Below are 20,224 nucleotides of genomic sequence, written 5' to 3'. Positions count from 1 at the left end.
GAATCGCTTTGCTCCGGATTCCCGACTGCAGTACTTGGCAGCTGTTATTAAGAGCCTCACATCCTTTCCTCACGTCTTCCCACAACTCAGTTCTTTTTCTCATTGTTCTCTGCATTTCAACCCATGCACTTCATCATTCTTACATCTGAGGCATCGGCACAGAAGAGGGCATTCTAGGTGCAGGTCAGCAGAAGTGTCCTGAAATGGAGCGTAATGTTCCTGCTTCATGACATTATGTTCATATTGTAGTTCAAAAGTGTATTAGTTTCCTTTTGGCTCAAGTCTTCAGACAAACAAATATGTACATTATTTGGCCTCCAATAAAATCACGACTTTTAGAACTTTGCCAGTATATCTTAACATATTAAAATTTACATACTCTCAAATAATGACATGAATTATTTATTGTTCCAGGCATTTGAAATCATATAGGTTAGCAAGGAAAATATTTTGTATATTAAGTATATGACATATTGTTATATACTAAATCAAGAGTATTATTGTTGCTGTTGGAAAAATGCTATATATGATGAGTGTATTAAACAGGGTAAATGCACATAAATTTTTCCTTTTTCTTCCACAGTATAGACCTCCCTTTGAAGACTGGCAACCTGGCAAGGGAGATTATTTTCCAAACTCTTGAAAACATGTGAGGACTCATAATCTGTTACATCAATAGAACTTGAAGAGAATTGAAGAATATCACTTCTGTGCCAGGGAGCCTAACGGAAGAGGTTAGGCTCTTCCGTTAGGCTCCACCCTCTTTCCTCATCCAACAGCTGTATGGAAGGATACCAAGGCTTTAGGAGAAGGCAAAATCCCATGATGGGAGAGGCCTGAGCACCTCACAGTGTGTGGAAACCAAGTCCTCACCAGGAACACATGCAGTAGGCCTATGTGTGCAAGGCATTCATCTCCATTGTTGGAGCTGACCTTTTGGGTTATTTTGTAACGGCAGTTAAAATTACCTTGTTAACACAACAGAACACTGTCAAAGGAATGCTCTATGGTGCCAACCCACTATTGCCTTGAAACAGAGATTACTTCACATATTGGTCAAAAGTCTCCAGAGAAACAGCAGCAATAGGATAGAAGTGATTTTCATAGATAGATAGATAGATAGATAGATAGATAGATAGATAGATAGATAGACAGATAAATAGATAGACAACTAGACACAGACAGACAGACAGACAGAGATATAAATAGATAGACAACTAGACACACCAATAGATAGACAGAGATAGATAGATAGTTAGACAACTAGATACAGACAGACAGATAGAGATGGTGGATGGATAGATAAATAGATATATATATATATATAGATCTAGATAGAGATAGATAGAGATAGATATAGAGAGATAGATGGACAGATAGACAAATAGACACAGATAGATAGACAAATAGATAAATAGATTGATAGATATAGATGGACAGATAGACAAATAGACATAGAGAAAGATAGATAGATAGATAGATAGATAGATAGATAGAGATAGACAGATAGACAAATAGACATAGAAAGACATAGAAAGATAGATAGATAGACAAATAGACATAGAAAGATAGAGAGAGAGACAGAGAGAGAGAGAGAGAGAGAGAGAGAGATAGATAGATAGATATTTTAAGGATCGGATTGGCTTATGTAGCTATGGGGCTGGCAAGTTCCACATCTGTAAGGTAACCTGACATCTGGAAACTCAGCAGGATTTCTGTGGTAAGATCTGGAGGCAGAAATCCTTCTTCGAAAGCCTCAGTTTTTGCTCTTAAGGTCTTTGATGGGTTAAATGAAGCTCATCTGCATTATCAAGGATGATTTTTATTTTACTTAAAGTCAATTGATTGTAACACTTATAAAATACTTTCAGAGCAGCATTTGGATTAGTGTTTGACCAAAGAACTTGACACCATAACCTGGACAAGTTGACACATGAAATTAACCATCTCACCCCCTCCGCCACCAGCTCACACAGAGGGCCAACTCCATCCTTACCTTTGATCATGTAGGAATGGGCACCTGACCCTGGGAAAATCCAGCTGGGGCCGGTGATGTACATCTTGTGACCTAAAAGGAAAAATATACGTTTTACCCAAAGTATTTTTTGCAGTAATTTTCAACTGGGAAATATGAAAGCTGCGTAAACAAACAGGAAGGCAAAAGGCAGAAGCCTGTGTAACTTTAAGGCAGGACCAAGACAATCAAACTTATGTACCAATCGGCATTATGAGGAAGCAGCAAATAGAAGGTGTTCAACTACCGAAAAGAGCCTGGCTTCAGAAAGCATCAGAGATGACATAAGGTAAAAATGGAGACACCAGGAAGAAGGATGATGATGCTGTCTCAATGCTAATTGCAGCTTCCATGAAATCTATCATAACTGAAGCTTCATTTTCAAATAACCTGTATATCCTGAAAGCAACTGCTAGTGCCCAACTAGTGATGGCTTGGGTATCTGCTTTTCTTTTAAACAAAAAGTGCTAACTAAGAGAAGCCAATAGGAAAGCTTTGCTAGATTAAGTGTTGTTTAATCTCAAGTTTGAGAAATAAATGGGTGCAGTAAACAGAGGCAAAAGTTCAAACACATTGTGCATTCTCCTCCCATTCCAGTCTGTGCTCCACGTCGCAAGGAAAAAAGGAGAGAAGGTCCAAAAAAGAATTCTAAGGATGGTATAATTTATGCTGTCAGCAACAGGAAGTCACAATACTCTGTTGACACTGATTAATCCTGAGTGAGTACAGTGTAGAGGTCATTCAGTTTTCACTTAAAAAAAATTATTTATTTATTTGTTTATTTTATTTATTTATTTATTTATTTATTTTGAGAAGACTTTTGCTCTTGTCACCCAGGCTGGATTGCAATGGCAAAACCTTGGCTCACTGCAACCTCTACCTCCTGGGTTCAAGCGATTCTCCTGCCTCAGCCTCCTGAGTAGCTGGGATTACAGGCACCCCCACCATGCCCAGCTAATTTTTTGTATTTTTAATAGTGACGGGGTTTCACCACATTGTCCAGGCTGGTCTCAAACTCCTAACCTCAAGTGATTCACCCGCCTTGGCCTCCCAAAGTGCTGGTATTACAGGCGACCCACTGTGCCTGGCTCAGTTTTCACTTTTAAAAAAAATTGTCATTGGATTTTCTGTGAAGTAAGCATGTATTTTTTAAGTAAATACAATCAAAACAAAAATTATGTACTTATCTTTGTAAAATATGATACAAAGGTAAAAAGCAAAAAAGTCGAATGGTAAAAATGTAAGCAATACCTTTAGAATTAATGAATGTAGATTCAAAGCAACCAAAATGTCAGACTGGATTTGCTTAAGATCCTTCTGGAATGTGTGGCTAGATTGTGGGGGTGTAGAGATGCACACAAGCCAAAGCATGAGTTAGAGTTGGCACCACAGTCTAGGCTGACGCAAGGCCATGGAGAGCCAGTCTGCGTTTAGGGCTGGTGCGGACGATGACAGATACAAAGCATGTCAGGTAGGCTTCATGATGCTTTCCATCAGCTACAGTGTGGGAGGAATGACAAAGGAAAGCTAAACATGGCTTCCAAGTTCCTGACTTCAGCAATTAAGCCGATATTAATTATTTCTCTCAGAACATAAATGCAAATATGTTATGGATAGCCTACTTTAAAAGAAAAGGCAATAGGGTTGTTTTGAATTGAACAAACACATATAAATTCTCAAGTAATTAGGAATAAGAACTGGAATTACAAACGTTTTTAAAACGTTTTAAAAGATTAAGAGAGTTGCCCTCAACGGTGCTCTAAAATTTTGTTTACGAGAGAGCATATTTGGGGGTTTATGGTTGTAATATGAAGAGGGAAGAGAGAATACCACAAGCTGCTCCTTGCTTACTTTTTATTCTTTTCGACAATTCCAGGGAATTACTGGATATTGAGTTGCCTGGATACTACCATGTGAAACGCAGACCTGCCATGACCCCCATTTAAGTAGTGGAAGTTGGAGAACTGCACCTCTGGAGTTGGCTGAACTTCAAATCAAACTGCCTGAAACCAGAACTCTAGTGCTGACTAGTTACGTATGTTCTGCTTGCTAGTGTCTTGATTGGAACACACTCCATTTTAAGTCATCTACATTTAACATAAATATTTAATCAAAGTTGTCAAGTGTGCTTTGAAGTATCAGGTAACAGTCATTTTTCAACTCAGGTGTCTAGACTAATCAAACTTTAAGAAAGAGTGCAACATTTGTAATGACATCATCATTTTATTGAATCATTCTAGTTAAATTTGATTTCAGTGCAAAAATCACAACATTTGCTTTTCTCTGATAGAAATGCAGCTCAGAACTACAATTTTCATTTTGATTGAAGGGTATACAGCTTGTGGTGTTTTGGGCTCCACATGAAATTCAAAACTATGTGACTCTCATTCAGACCCACATTCCATGACCCTTCCTCTAAATTGAGAAAGGAAAGGGGAAACTTTTTTGACATCAATTCTCTACCTCCCCACTTCTGTCAGGCTAAATTTCTGCTTTGCTGAAAGAGGTAAATCTTTTGCTAAAGCTGTTGAACTGCACAGATAATATCTCCAAAATATTATTCTCAAAATATCAAGAGAATGATGTTATTGGAGGTTATATTATCCTTCACTGACTTCCAGAGTTGAGGTGAAGATTAAGTTAGACGGTATACATGGATGCTATTGATGGAATCACTGTTAGAAAAAAAGAAACTATAAAAATGTTCAACTTCCATTACAACGTTATTGAAAAGAGCATATGTTTGTTTGTTCCAGTAACTTTTCTAAAATTCTTTAAAGAACATATTTGATTATATTGAGATATATACTTTTTGTTATTGCCTGACTCATGAAAGAGGTACCTTTGGACATTTTAAAAGTATACGAGTTTACAGTACTAACAGATTGTTAAAACTGAGTTGCTTTGGTTTGGAGCAGAATTATTATTAAATAGTGGTAAAAATGAAAATCAAAAGAATGTTTTCAAACCCAAGTAGAGAACGTTTGGTGTAATTTTCCAGCAATAAGTCCCAGGAGAAAGCCTTGCCCAAGATTTAGCCAATGGGGCAATTGCTCACTCAAGGCCTTGGTTTTTTTCTAGCCCAAGTGTATTTCTGTGACCAGCGCACAGGGTAGTGTGACAGGAGGCAGCCAGCCAGATAAAGCTATGGTGGTAAAGTAATGACATCAGGTTCAGAGAAGGAAAACTGCATATACTCATATGGAACAACCAGTAAATAGATCAGATCCCAAACAGCATTATTCACAAGCCACAGACAGAGATCGTGCTCAGCAGTGGGCCGCATGTTCTACCCTGCCAGGTACAGGCATTCCTGCTCAGTCAATTGAGGTTGGATGTTTTCCATCAGAGGGGAGTGTGGCCCTCAGGTCCCCAGGAAGTCGTATGAAATCAACAACAGAAAACAGAACGTAGGCTGGTGGCATCTGTGAGTTCTAATGTGCAAAACTCTAAAATCCAAATGTCTGAAAGTCCAGAATTGTCTGTGTAAGTTTGAGGCAAAGCTGAAGAGGAGATCGAATGACTAAGAGTGGGTAAGCTGGTGTCACTAGGTCAGGAACCGAAGATGACATGGCAGTGAAGATGTGTCCTGCAGGGCTGGGGCTGGACAGATGTGGAGAGGAGGAGTCGCAAGGCTGGAAATGCATGCAGCCAGAAGCTTAGGTTTCAAAAGGCAACATATTTTAAGATGTGGTATAATTTTGTTGGCCAGTTTTAAGCTGTTTTCTCTAAATTGTGTAAGCTTCGGCAGATCCCCTAAACCTAGAGACAGCCCTGAGTACATGTGTCTGGAGAGGATTGAGTGTTTGCGGGATGAGAATAAAGCAACTCACATCAGACTGTAGCCTCTTAAGGGCAAGGTATCCCACTAGTGCCTGTAAACAGCTGGCTTCTACAGAGACATGATGTGGACATTGACTTTATCTGTAATGTATTCTGTAATTTAAGTTAATATTTACCATTTTTATCAACCTTGGCTTGAGGACTTTAGGCTACAGTGAAATGGCAGATTTAAAATAATGTACAATACTGGGCAATTTAGATGAAACATTTTATTTTCCATATTAAATTTAAAGGACAAGTTGACTCTCCCTTATCCAAAATGCTTAAGACCAGAAGAAGTATTTTGAATTTTGGATTTTTTTTTTTATATTGGAGTATTTGTATTATCCTTCCTGATTGGGCATTCTGAATCCAAAAATCCAAAATTTGAATTGTTCCAATGAGTATTTTTTTTTTTTTGAGAGCCTTCTTGTCAGTACTCAGAAAGTTAGAATTTTGTACCATTTCGGACTTGGGGTTTTTGGATTTGGACTATTCAACCTGTACCAATTTTGTACCTGCTACTATCCTACAATCTCATGTCTCCTCCTCCGTTGTGTGGCCAGCAGACTGTGAGTAAAAAATCCATGGGGTATTTCTGTGTTCATGCATTTGTGGGATGATTCATCCCTAAAAGACAGCTCAAGGCCTCTTCAAGAATCCTCCAACTTTCTCATTTCCTGAAGTTCTATATATTTTCATTTGCTACTGAAAAAGCAAACTAAATTTTATGATTTGCTGTTCATTGAAGAGTGTATTTTTCTCTGGAACATTGTCATATGAGTGTGTGTGTATGCATGGATGTGCATAGTTTACATGGGTATGCATAGTTTACACTGTACAATTTGTTTGTTGACTTATGTTAGTGTATTTCTGTTTTAATAGTTCCATGGAACAGAGGTCTTAATTATATCAGGCTGATTCATACATTTGACATTTTGTATTTTACACAAACTTAGTGGTAATGGTGATCTATTTTTTCTTAATTTTAGGTCACTGAAAATTAGATTTGATTTTTGTAGTTCAGAGAGTAACTCCTTTATCAAGTTTGATGTAAGGTGTTTCTTGATATCAAACAAAAATTATTAATATTGACCTTACATGTTTAGAGAATTGGGTTTTGGAATTTAATAAATATTTTCAAAAATCATAGGTAGACTTTACCAAGTATGTATATACACAGCCCTATATGATTTTGTTATTGATGCACTTTCTGAATGGTTTATTCCCATGCATTTTGAGAATGAAAGTTTTAGAGACATTAAAAAAAAAAAAAACTAAGCAGCAGAATCCTATTGACTTGTCAGCCAAAGATGAACTCATTTTCTTCAACTCCTAATGCTCACTGACTAAAATCCATTTTTTTTTTTCCAAAAAGTCAAGGACTAAGAAAAGATGTTTTTCAAGAAACACTGCAAGTTACAGATTAGAGAACATTTAATCAATCCGATGATTGAAGATAATCCTATTACAACAACAATCTTATCTTGGTTGTTTCCTAACAGGAATGAAAGAAAATCTGAGTGAAATAAACCCCAAAAATTTAAATGATAAACTTACATTTATTGAAATAGTAACTCAAAAAATAGATCGAACTTGATGAGTATTTTGTGCTAGTTGCTAGGGATACAAAGATGATTAAAATAAACTCATATTAAAATCTGTTAAACCTGTAAAGTAAAATGAATTAAAATCTGTTCTTTGAAGAGTTAGATAAATAAGCAAAATAACAATTAGTGTAGGAAAAGTGATAGTTTTGGGTTAGGGCAGGTGTGTAGGGAAGCACTTCTCAATTTCTTCTCTAAGTTTCTCACTTACTCTCCAAATGTCAATGTGCCTTAGGATTTTATCCCTGGCCATCTTTCCTTTACAGACTATTAGCAAGTCTTGTGTGAGATTAGTCTTAATTGGCAGCTGTAAGCTGAGAGTGTCCATATCTCTATCTCCAGCCCAGATTCTCTGCTAAGGGCCAGTCTCACATATTCCACCTTGCATTAGCCATCTGCCAAGTAGACAGCCTAGATCCCTTTCATGTTCATAATGGAGAAACAGAACTCATCATGTCCAATTCTTTCTCTCAAATTTATGTCCTCTCTGGTCTCAATAATTTATTCATTCTACACACACACACACACACACACACGCACACATGCACACATATATAACTTATGTCGGATCCAGAATAAGTTATTAAGAATAAAAGTTTAATAGAACAAAATATGCATTCATGGAGCTTATAATTTTTTTTTACACAAAACTAAATAATCAGTCACTTTTCTGATAAATAATTTGAATTGTGGAGTGTTCTAATCAAGCCTAATCAAGACAAGTAATAGTCATCCAGGTTACTTAGCAGACATATTACTAGCTTTGATTGGGAAGTGCAGAAAGAACTCTTTAGTAAGTTGTATTCCAGTGATCAATCATCCCCCATCATATTTTATTATAATTGCAACCCTTATCATATCTGTGATTATTTGGATAATTTATTTGTTTACTCCAATGGTTCTCAAAGTGTATCCCATGTATTCACAACACTTTCAACAAGTTTACAAAAATTGAAAACAATTTTTAATTATACTAAGCCATCGCAGATGGCTCAGTGCATGTTGTGCAGTGGCAGCAAGCTGTACTAGCAGCTCATTGAACTCTTCATTTGCAATACTTGCAGTAAAACAAATAAATAAATACATAAAGCCAGTTTTACTTAAGAATGTCTGTTAGCTGTGAGTGGTGGCTCACGCCTGTAATCCCAGCACTTTGGGAGGCCGACGTGGGTGGATCACCTGAGGTCAGGAGTTAGAGACCAGCCTGGCCAACATGGCAAAACCTTGTCTCTACTAAAAATACAAAAATTAGCCAGGCATGGTGGTGAGCACCTGTAATCCCAGCTACTCAGGAGGCTGAGGCAGGAGAATCGCTTGAACCTGGGAGGTGAGGTTGCGGTGAGACGAGATCATACCACTGCACTCCAGCCTAGATGACAGAATGAGATTCTGTCTCAAAAAAAAAAAAAGTCTCATGATGAAGCACAAAAAGTTAATTTCACTGTATTTTGAGCTATTAGTACTGGTATTATTAATGTCCTGTGCTATGAAATGGAAGTCTGTGTTAAGCACTTTCACAGCATACCAGAGTATGACAGAATTCTTGAGGAAAAGTGCTCGTGAAATTAAGTTGTGAACTGGACTAGAGACTTTTTCATAAAGAATCATCTTTGCTTGAATAAATGACTGAAGATTCTTTATTTTTTTGAAAATGAATAAAGCGAGCCTATCATAAAACTGATGGTATTTTGTTGCCAATAATAAAATTAAAGCTTTGTATTTGCTACCGTTGACAGCTTCCCAAGATTTAAAGTCTTTTTGATGATATTTGAGATGATACTAAGAAATCCGATTATATATATAGTGTAATCAAATGTGTCAACATTTGGAAGATCTTCATAAATCTGTGATTCACTATTTTTCAAATGACTAATACATGATTTTACAGAATCATGAATGGGTAAAAGATCCATTCAAAGTGCAAGATGAAAGGATTTGTATATAACGGAGTCTGGAAATTTCGCTGATACGACTTCAGATCCCACATTGCAATTCATCTTTATGAAGCTACCTCCCTTCAGTGTAGTATCAAATAATAACTGAAAGGTTATTAAAATATGCCTACCCTTTCCAAGGTAGATTTTCTTTATATACTTCATCCAAAACAACATATGACAATATTTAACGCAGACACAGATATGAGAATCCAGCCATCTTCAATGAAAGTAGATATTACAAAAATTTGCAAAATTGTAAAACAATGACACTCTTTTCATTGTTTTAATTTCTTTAAATGGAGTTATTTTTTCATAAAAATATTTTCATGTTAATATGTAATGACTTTCTTGTTATTTAAAAATAAATAAATAAATAAAATCTTAAAATTCCACAGTGTTAATTCTGACTATAGTAAATATCAGTGGATATAACTCACATAAACAAAAGTTTTTACAAGATCTCAATTTTTAAGAGTATAAAGTGGCCCTCAGTCCTAGGAGTTGGAGCAGTACTCACTGGCCAAATACACTGTCTCTCCCCATTAGAAGGTAAGTAAGGATCATGAGAACAGGGACCTTGCCTGACTGCCACCTCTTTTATCTCCACTTTGTGGAACACGGCTGGCAAATAGCACTGAGAAGAATTTCCTCAGCTGTCCATGCTTGCACATTTGGTTTTAATTCACCACATCCCAGTAAATACTGACCTACAGGCCAGCAGCTTCTTTCCAGCTATTGGCTGAGTCATTTTTACATGCCATGTCCAGGCCACTCAAATATCTCTTCTTCTTCCCTGGGCTAATCAAGTTCTCACAGAGCACATGAAAGCCAGGAAAGATGAGATGATATTTTAAAGTTCTACAAATATTATTTCTTTATTTAGTAAAAATGTACTTGCGGATGATCAGCCACAAAAATGGAATCCAAACTTGATTGGAATACTTTAAATTACCCTGCAGTTTTTAAGCATAGGGTCCTGGCAGAACTTTTAAGAATTAACTATATCTGCCAATTTCTTTGTCTAATTATATTGAAGATCGTATTTACCTTTCCTACCTTTGTATATTGTGGATTTGTAAGGATTGCCTTTCTGAGAGTTGTCACTTATTATCAGTTGAAACTTCAGAAATGGTGCAGGCTCTCTTAATATATTCCTATTGAAAATTACTCTGCAATGGTGTTGTAACCACAATTAATTGTTTGCAATTTGATTTGGGATCCACAGGAGGAAAAGGTGAAACATGATTTCCAAGTAGTTATGTTTACCATTACGGTTTAGTGACATGTATTAGCCATACAAATGCAAAAGCGACATAACCTAGGGACCAGATTCTAGTACTTTATGCATAGAAGCAGTCAAGTGATTCTCATTAATGTTTACAGAAGTCAAACCCACCGTAAACCTTAAGGCAATGATTAGAACATATTGCCTGGTGTTCTTACAAGTAAACATCTAAAAGAGAGTAGTTTGGTATATGAATTTCAAAAATGACTGTTATTCATGTGAACACCCACTGGAGATCAAAGTGCATCTAAGCACAAAAAAAAGTTTCTTAGTTTTAACTAGTAGTTAGGAGTTTTTAAAAGTTGTAACTCAGTAGAGAATGTTTAAGCAGAATGATGATAAAACTAGTAGCACATATCTGCTGCAGTGACTAAATATATCCAGGACCTAATTTCTTTTTCCTTAAATCTGAAATATTGACAGATTTTCTACTATGTACTTCAGACTCAGAGTAGTACTACACGTAAGTTGCTAAGTGTAGGGTGATTATTTTTTAAATGTCTCTCCTAGAAAGCTAAAAAGAACAGAAAGGAAGCCACAAAAATAACTGTTTATAAACTGTGTACTTAAAAGGAAATTTGATTCTGGCCTTTTGCCTGGCTGAGAATAAGCTGGGAAGTTGTTACTCCATCCTAACAACAAGTGAAAAGCTGAATGAACTGAAAATCAACAGTCCTTCTTAGACTCACAGAAAAGTGAGGTCTCAGGACAAACTACTATGCCTAAAAGTGGAGAAACAGACAAACAGGTAATGAGAATCACAGCATAGTGAAGCAGAAATCTCTGCAGGAAACAGTACCAGACACTTCATGTTATACTTTCAACAAAAAATTACAAGGCATACTAAAAGGCAAAACATACAGCTTGAAAAGACAGAACAAGCATCAGAACCAGACTCAGATATGGCAAGGATGTGGGAATTATAAGGCTAGGAATATGAAAGAATAATGTTAAAGTCTTTGTTGGAAAAGCAGGCAACATCCAAGAACAGATGGGCAATGTAGGCAGAGAGTTGGACATTCTAAGCAAGAATTAAATAAATTCTAGAATCAAAAACACTGTCACAGAAAAATTTTAAATGCTTCTAATGGGCTGGACATGGCTGCAGAAAGAATTTCCATACTTGAAGATATGTCAGTAAGAACTTCCAAAATTGAAAAGTAAACCAAAAAAAAAAAAAAAAAAAAGACTGAAAAAATTAAAATAGAATATTAAAGGATTTGAGACAATTACAAAAGGCATAACATACAAACACAGGGAATGCAAGAAGAAAAAGAAAGAGAAAAAGGAACAGAAGAAATATTTGAAATAATAATGACTAAGAACTTCACCAATTAATGTGACACCAAGCCACAATTTCAGGAAGTGAAGAGAACACCAAGTAGGATAAATGCCAAAAAGAAAAAAAAAGACAAGAAGAGAGAAGGAAAAAGCCCTATACTTATATTCAGGCATATAATATTCAAACTGCGGAAAATTCAAAATAAAGAAAAAATATTGACTGAAGCCAGAGGGAAAAATATCTTATTTATAGATGAGTAACTATAAGAATTACATCAGATGTCTCAGAAACCAGGCAAGCAAGAAGAGAAGAGAGTGAAAAATTCAAAGTATTGAGGAAAAACCACCAGTCTGTAATTCTGTACCGTGCAAAATTACCCTTCAAAAATAAAAGAAAAACAAAAACTTTCTCAGATAAACAAAAACTGAGGGAATGTATTGTCAGTAGACCTGCCTTGAAAAAAGTGGTTTTTAAAAAAGTTCTTTAGAGATAAAAAAAATTATACGGATCAGAAACTTGGAGCTACATAAAGAAAGGGAAGCTTTAGGGAAGAAATCAGTGAAGATAAAATAAAATCTTCTATTGCCTTATTCTCAATTGAGCTTACAGACAACAGTTTGTTCAAAATAATAATAACTGATACATTCTATGATTATAGCTTATGTGTAAGTGAAATGAATGAGGGTAATGATACATGGCATGGGAAGGAGGAATTAGGAATATAATACTCTAATACACATATAAAACATGTAACATAGAATGTCTCTATAATAGTCCTTTAACATAAGAACATGTGCCAGGTGTTGTAAGAGAGTTAAACAGTGAGAAGTAATTTAAATTGGGTGGCTAGGGAGGGCCTCTCCAGGGAAGGGTATTTAGGATGAGACTGGAAGGATGCATCAGTTAGCCAGATGGAGAGCTATGAAGAGTATTGTGAGCAGAAGCGAGAGAATGTATGAAGTACCATGCATTTTGCCACATGAGAGACACCGAAATAGAAAGAAGCTGTGAGATATAGAAGAGGAGCTCCGGGCAAGCTGGAGAAGGAGGTCGATTCAGTTCCTGCAAGGACTTTTAGGTAATGGGATGCTGGTGTGTTGAATTTTATGAGATGTGTTGACCACGGGTATGATATGATCTTAGTTATGTTATAAGATAATTATGTTTGCTATGTGGAGGATTGATTAATTGTGACAAAGCAAGATCGAAAGTACAAAGAACAATTAAGAAGCTACTGTGTAATTTCTGTGAAAGGTAGTAGCTATTTGCTCTAGGTACTTACAAGTGGTATGGAAAAAAGTGAATAGATTTACACACACATACACCTGACATAAAAACAGAATTGTTATTTCTGGGCTTGTAAATTTCTAGCCATATTAGTTTTACTATAACATCGGCATAGAAGAATCAGGTGACGAAGGTCAAATTTGAAGACTCTAGAGCATGCTCAGGCCCTGTCACAAAGTAATGGTAAATAATATTTCATTCTTGAACAAAGTAACTGGAACTTTCAGTTTGCTTGTAATTTCAGTAGCATAGGTTCTAAGTAAAATCTGTCTTTCTAGATAATCTCTGAAATCATCTTTTTCTTTCTTTGAGAATCTGCCTTTTAAAACTCTATTTCAAGGTTCTCTCTCATTTTCTTCTATCGGTGACATGGCCCCATTTTCTGTCAAGGAACCAACTGTTCTAAATTTCTTGAATCCCTGCCAATATCTTTGAATCTTTCCTATTTGTCATCTTCCAGATTTAACCATTTACCTTTATCTTCATATGTTGCTGTTCCTACATACCTTCAATGAATTTTAAATGATGTAGTATTTTGCTTAAGTCCATGCTGCAATAAATACCCCGGTACATGCCCCCTGATGCACTTGTGCAAAACATCCCTAGGATATCTCATTGAGCAATTCTCAGCTGGCTCCAGGAATTCAGAAAATACTATCCTGCTGTCTCTGGCTTCCATTAGTATATTGGGAAGCCCATTGTTGGTCTAATCACCATTCTTTTACAGGAAGTCTCTGTTCTCTTGGCTGTTTTAAATTATTTTCTTTGCTTTGCTTGTTTTGTAGTTTTATTCTGTTCTTTCATGTACCTGGTGTGATGTTTGTTAGCTTTCCTGAATTTAAAGATTCATTTTGCTCATTAATTTTAAACAATTCTCACGTGTTACCTCTTAGACTATGATGCCACTCCATCCCTATCTTTTTTCTCTCCTCCTAAAACTCGGATGAGGAGTATATTTGACCTTTTCATTTTCTCTCCTATATCTTTCCATCTCTCTTTTATATGCTTATTTCCTTATCTTTGGGTTGCATTCTACATAATTTTGTCAACACTAACTTCCAATTCAGTAATTGTCTCAGATGCTGTTTATTATATTGCTAGACATTCTGCTATGTTCAGTTCCTGGTCTGCCTTTTCATTTTTAATCAAGACCTTTGTTTATTTAAAAATCATATTAAGGAAACTTACTGTATAATCTATGACTGATCACTCAGAGACCTTCTGTGATGCTCAACCATAAAGAAAAACCTATAGACACATTGAAAATAGAATATCCTTACAGTTGCCTCAGAGGAAAGTGCTGTGCATAATTTCTGCCCGCAGAATTAAATTCTGACCCTTCCACTTACTAGTGAGGTGGTTTTGAAAAATTTGTTGACCATTCTGAGTCTTAGTCTTAGTATCTGTGTAAGGTAGTATTAGTTCCTATCTCCAAAGAATGCGGTGATGATTAACTTAGCAAACATATATTCAGTTTTCAGAACAGAACATGGAAAACAGAAAATATATTTGCAAAAAGGAAATATGAGGAAAAAGAATCAGCAACTGATTTTTTTAAATGTCATTTAAAAGCTACAGATTTCTCTAACAATGGCTCATTGGCTCTGTTAGCCTTTAGAAATAACTACATAGCAAATCACTAACAGAGGAACAATTAAGTCAAATTGTGAGTCACTCATTACTGCAGAAAAAATTAAATTGAAATTTTTAGAAAAAGCTATATGACAAAAAAATTACCCTTTATTAAAATGTGAGAATATCTGCAACATTTAGGTGGGAAATCAATAATACATGATAAGTCAAGCCATTGCTATGGCTGCTCACAATTCCACGCTGAGGTAGAATGCCCCTATGTGGGTTCCGGGAAAGAGGTTTGTTATTCGGTAGTGATGACAACCAGGGGCCGCAGAGAAGGGAGAGACATCAAATGAGAAATGCATCCTCCACTTGTGAGCTGGGAAATGGACCTCAACACTGCAACTGTTGTTGTTTGCCCCAATTTAGCTGTGCTGGACATTGGAAGCAGGGGCCAGACACCTCATATCCACAGGGAATATAACAGTCTGCTTTGCAAGAAACTCAACTTTAGATTCAAACAGCACAATTATCAAAATAGAAAACAAAGTTAAAATTCTTCCCAAAACAAATACCTTGCCCAGATGGTTTTATAGGTGATTTTTTTTAAACCAAACATCCAATATACAAATACTTAGAATTTTATGTAAATTCTTCCAGAGAATAGAAACAAAAATACTCAGCAATTTTATGAATGTAAAAGATGCCACTCTTAGGTAATTAGTGTGAGGGATTTATTGTGTCTGTGTCCCAGTGGAAATACAAAAGAATGTTTGTGGCAACATTGGTTTCCATGGCCTCAAGGGGAAACAGTTCAAATGTCTAACAACTGATGAATAAATTTTGGCTTATTGACATAATATATCCAGAGGGGAAAATGGTGAATCAGAGCTAGACATCAGCCTGGACAAACTCAGAAATCTAATGTTGGGGAACAGAAAAAGAAAATCACAGAAGGCCTGGGCATGGTAGTCCCAGCACTTTGGGAGGCTGAGGCGGACAGATTGCTTGAGACCGGAAGTTCAAGACTATCGTGGGCAACATAACAAGATCCCTTCTTTATAAAAAAGTACAGCAATTAGCCAGGCATGGTGGCACACATCTGTAGTCCTAGGTATTGAGGAGGCTGAGTTGGGGAAGACTGTTTGAGCCCAGGAGGTCAAGGCTGCAGGGAGTCCTGATTGTGCCACTGCACTCCAGCCTGGCCTGGGTGACAGAGCAAGATCCTGACTTGAAAAGAAAACACACAAAATGACTGGTTTACTGTAAAGTCCAACCAGGCAAATCGGAACAACATATTGTTTAGAGAATCATTCATAGGTGGTAAAACCTTTCAAGAAATTCAAGGGAGTATTTTAGAGGAACCTAGGCTAGCAGCTATTTGCCCCACAGTCGGGGTGGGGAGATGACATGATGTAAGGTGTGCAGGGCAGATTTTAAAAGAACAGGTGACTGTCATGTGCATCCGTGTGAGGAGACCACCAAAAAGGCTTTGCGTGAGAAATAAAGCTTTTTAGTCACCTGGGTGCAGGCGGGCTGAGTCTGAAAAGAGAGTCAGTGAAGGGAGACAGGGGTGGGGCCATTTTATAGGATTAGGGTAGGTAAAGGAAAATTACAGTCAAAGGGGGTTATTCTCTGGTGGGCAGGAGTGGGGGTCACAAGGTGCTCAGTAGGGGAGATTTTTGAGCCAGGATGAGCCAGGAAAAGGAATTTCACAAGGTAATGTCATCACTTAAGGCAAGGACCGGCCATTTTCACTTCTTTTGTGGTGGAATGTCATCAGTTAAGGCGAGGACTGGCTATTTTCACTTCTTTTGTGGTGGAATGTCATCAGTTAAGGCAGGGCAGGGCATTTTCACTACTTTTGTGATTCTTCTGTTACTTCAGGCCATCTGGGAGAATACGTGCAAGTCACAAGAGATGCGATGGCTTGGCTTGGGCTCAGAGGCCTCACAGTGACATCATTTCTTAAGATGGATACATTGGTTTTAGTATCATTCTTTAAGCTTAAAATACACTGGATAAAATATTTTGTAATTTTGATATGTTTAATAATTAAAAAATAATAAAAGCTAGAGGACATTTGAAGGAAACAATTTAGACAGTTATTCCATATGTCATTACAATATTATTAAGATGCCCCTTTAGTCATTCCTGTTCTGAAATTCAAAGCATTTTTAATTTATTCAAAAGGAAAGACAAATAAAAAATATTTTGCTTACACAATTGGCTGAATGATTTGGAATACCTTTGCAGAGTGGTTTTAATTCAAATTCAAATTAAGTGGATTAACTGTGTCCTCTCTCGTAGATAAATACTTCCTTTATTTCCTCCATGTTGTACTCTAAGCATTTAAACTATTTGCTTTCAGAAAGCTATTACCTTTCTTGGCTTGAAACACAATTTCCAAATATTCCTGGTCATACTCGTAGATTTGAATGGGCCCAGTTGACATCCACATCTTATGTGTCTTCTGAGATACTAACTGAAGCTTGCTTCACTCTCTGACTCTACAGAGAATTCCGGTGGATGTCAGATGAATGAACCGGAAATGCAATCATTTAACAGTGAGCCAAAATAGGCCCTTTCCCTGAAAGTGATTTTTAGAAACAGTGTTTTCTGAAGCAGAACATTCTGGAGTATACGTCCCTCAAAGCATTTGGATCCTTCAGCTTAAATGCATATCTCTCCCCAAAAGCCATTATGTACTTTGAAATTCCAGAGTGCAAAAATTTGTTGCTTATAAATAGCATATTCATCTGTTAAATATCTGCAGCTTATGGGCCTTCATTCCTTTTTTATTCTTATTGCCCTGAAGACAATTTCTAAAATGATTTTAGAGATATGGAGTAGTAAATGAGGTATTCCTGAGAGACAGCCTGAAGTGAAAGCAGTTTAGTTTGAAATGTCCCAAGTAATCATTTGGTTTTATATATGTGCTTCAAGGTAGGTTAAGGTGGGACAAGAGAATGAGCGTTTGCTCTTGCACCTGTAATTAAAATGGCAGAATCTCAGAGTTTCCTGGAATAGAATCTCATGTCAAGTTACTAAGAAACATATAGTGCACTTTTGGCATTACAAGCCAACTACTGACAATGTGATGCAGGTTTTGAATGAACAATTTGTTTTGTATTTTGACCTAATATGCTTATAAAATCATAAACTATTTGTATTAAGAATTACAATATTAGTTTCAGAATTTATTCACTTTCACGTGTATTAATTTTTCAGTGATCAGCACTTAGCTCTGTTTCCTGCTTTCTGGCGTGCTAACTGGTTCAAAATAAAATCGAGAGTTAATGAAAACTATGTTCTTAACATAATGGTTTGAAGTATGTAATTTTCTTCCGGTTAAAACAAAATAAGAGAAATCTTATGTGAACAGTCTATGATCTGAAACATTTATTATGGCTTTATCTTAAAATAATTTAATGGGTTACTGTGTCTACTTCAACAGCTGCCTTGAGGCTTTGTTTGTTTGTTTGTTCAAATGGCTACCATCAGTCAAAGGAGACAGGCATAGTCAGCTCATTACAGCCTTAGCTGATGTACTAATGTAACTTCTAAGTAGGCTTAACATCACAGACTTTCAAAATGCTTAGCTATTAAACAATAATTTTTTCTTAGCTGTATTTAGAAAAAAATGAGGATTTTGATCCTTTCTATATGGAAACGATGACCTTTAGTAGAAGAAAATTCTTTTTATGTATTTACAATTACTAAACTCTACTGTTTACAAAACTGATTGGAAAATAATGTTTAAATCTTGTAGGTGGATATCTACATGCATATTTCTGAATTTGAATATGTGTGTATATATGCATAGTGACAGAATAAAGTAACTTACATTTAAAATGTAACATCGATATATAATATATAACATATATATGAATGTAAATATAATAGATACATAAACATATATACAAACATATAAATATAAATATAACATATACATATAAAATATATGTAAATACATATAAAATAAAAGTTTTTTTTTACATATAAAGTATCTTAAAAAGAGTTTGCTTCAGGCTAAATATTTTATATGAGTATTTATATTTATATTTCTACCTTTCTCACTTTAATATATTTAAAGTGACAGTTCCTTGCTATTTTTGCATAATGTTTGAGTATTAATTTACTATTAATGTGTTATTTTCTTGGTATCTGTAATAAGAAATATATATCATTGTCTTTACCCTCAGGTCTTTATCCTGAAATATAGTTCTTAAAATCCTTGCAGTAGGGGTGCTAGAGGAATCTTTGTTCTGTATTTGTTCTTTAACCCTAGTTTCTGACACAGAGCTCCTTTGTAATGTCCTGAGTGACAGGCGCATCTTTTTTTCTAACAGGGTGGCTCTCAGTGGGCTCCTGGATAGCCTTAGCATGAGGGCTGGTTTCCCTGGGAACCAATCACCTGTGTAATGAGGGGGTTGGAACTTTCAGCCCCACTTTCTAACCTCTAGAAAGGGGAGAGGAACTGAAGGTTGAGTTGATCATCGATGGACAATGATTTAATCAACTATGATTGCATAATGAAGCCTCCATAAAAACCCGAAAGGCTGAGTTCAGAAAGCTTCTGGATTGCTGAACACATAGAGATGCCTGGAGTTGGCTCCAATCCAAAAGAGGGCATGGAAGCTCTGCTTCTCCCCACATTTCTTGCCCTGTGCATCTCCTCTCTCTGTCTAGCACTTGAATCCTTTGCAATGTCCTTTATGATAAATGGGAAGATGTAAGTAAGTATTTAGCTGAGTTCTCTGAGTTGCTCTAGCAAATTAATGGAACCCAAGGAAGAGTCCTGGGAACCCAGGTTTATAGCTGGTCAGTCAGAAGCTTGGGACTGTCACCTGAAGTGGGGGCAACCTTCTGGGGCTGAACCCTCATTTGTGGGGTCTGGAGCTTCCTCCAGGTAGAGTCAGAATTGAACTGAATCACAGGACACCCCGCTGGTGTTCACAGAAGCATTGCCTGTGCTGGTGGGAGAAACCCTCACACACATTTTGGTAACCAGAGGTAAAGTGTTGCATTGAGTGTGATTGACTGTGTAAGAATGTAGGCGGGGAAAAAGTTGTTTTTTTTTTTTTCTTCTTCAAATTAATTTACTATGAATGTGTAGATGTGTTGTTTCATTGAAATATTTCATATAAGTTTCTTCTGAACCCCTGAATTAAATTAAATGTCAACTATATAGACCAGCTAGCTCTACGTGAAAGAGTTAAGTGCCATCCAATATTTCTTCTGCCTCTCTGCTGTCTCAGACAACTGATCCTGCCATCCCTCAGGAACCTGTAGACAGGTATTATGAGAGTCACGCCTTGTGAGCATTTCCCTAAGTTTCTGTTGTATGTGTAATTATAAGGCCATCCAAAACATGTGTACTCATTTTAGAGGAATCTGTGGTTAAAAAACTGA

The 20,224-nt window shown here is 36.4% G+C and overlaps 1 long non-coding RNA gene across 1 annotated transcript in view; it reads right to left on the bottom strand.

Moving 5' to 3' along the window:
• LOC105539736 overlaps positions 1-19,129 on the bottom strand; it is a 20,920-nt gene extending 1,791 nt beyond the window's left edge. The window contains exons 1-2 of the long non-coding RNA XR_001006094.1: positions 19,009-19,129; positions 1,997-2,068 (exon numbers count right to left, since the gene is read on the bottom strand). This is a non-coding gene — a long non-coding RNA (uncharacterized LOC105539736). The remainder of the gene's footprint in view (positions 1-1,996; positions 2,069-19,008) is intronic.
• Positions 19,130-20,224: the final 1,095 nt, after the last annotated feature.

The sequence above is a fragment of the Mandrillus leucophaeus genome, unplaced genomic scaffold, assembly GCF_000951045.1.
Source record: "Mandrillus leucophaeus isolate KB7577 unplaced genomic scaffold, Mleu.le_1.0 Scaffold2086, whole genome shotgun sequence".
Lineage (NCBI taxonomy): Eukaryota > Metazoa > Chordata > Mammalia > Primates > Cercopithecidae > Mandrillus > Mandrillus leucophaeus.
Note: the sequence above shows the minus strand (reverse complement) of the source record. Positions and strands in the feature narration are given on the sequence as shown.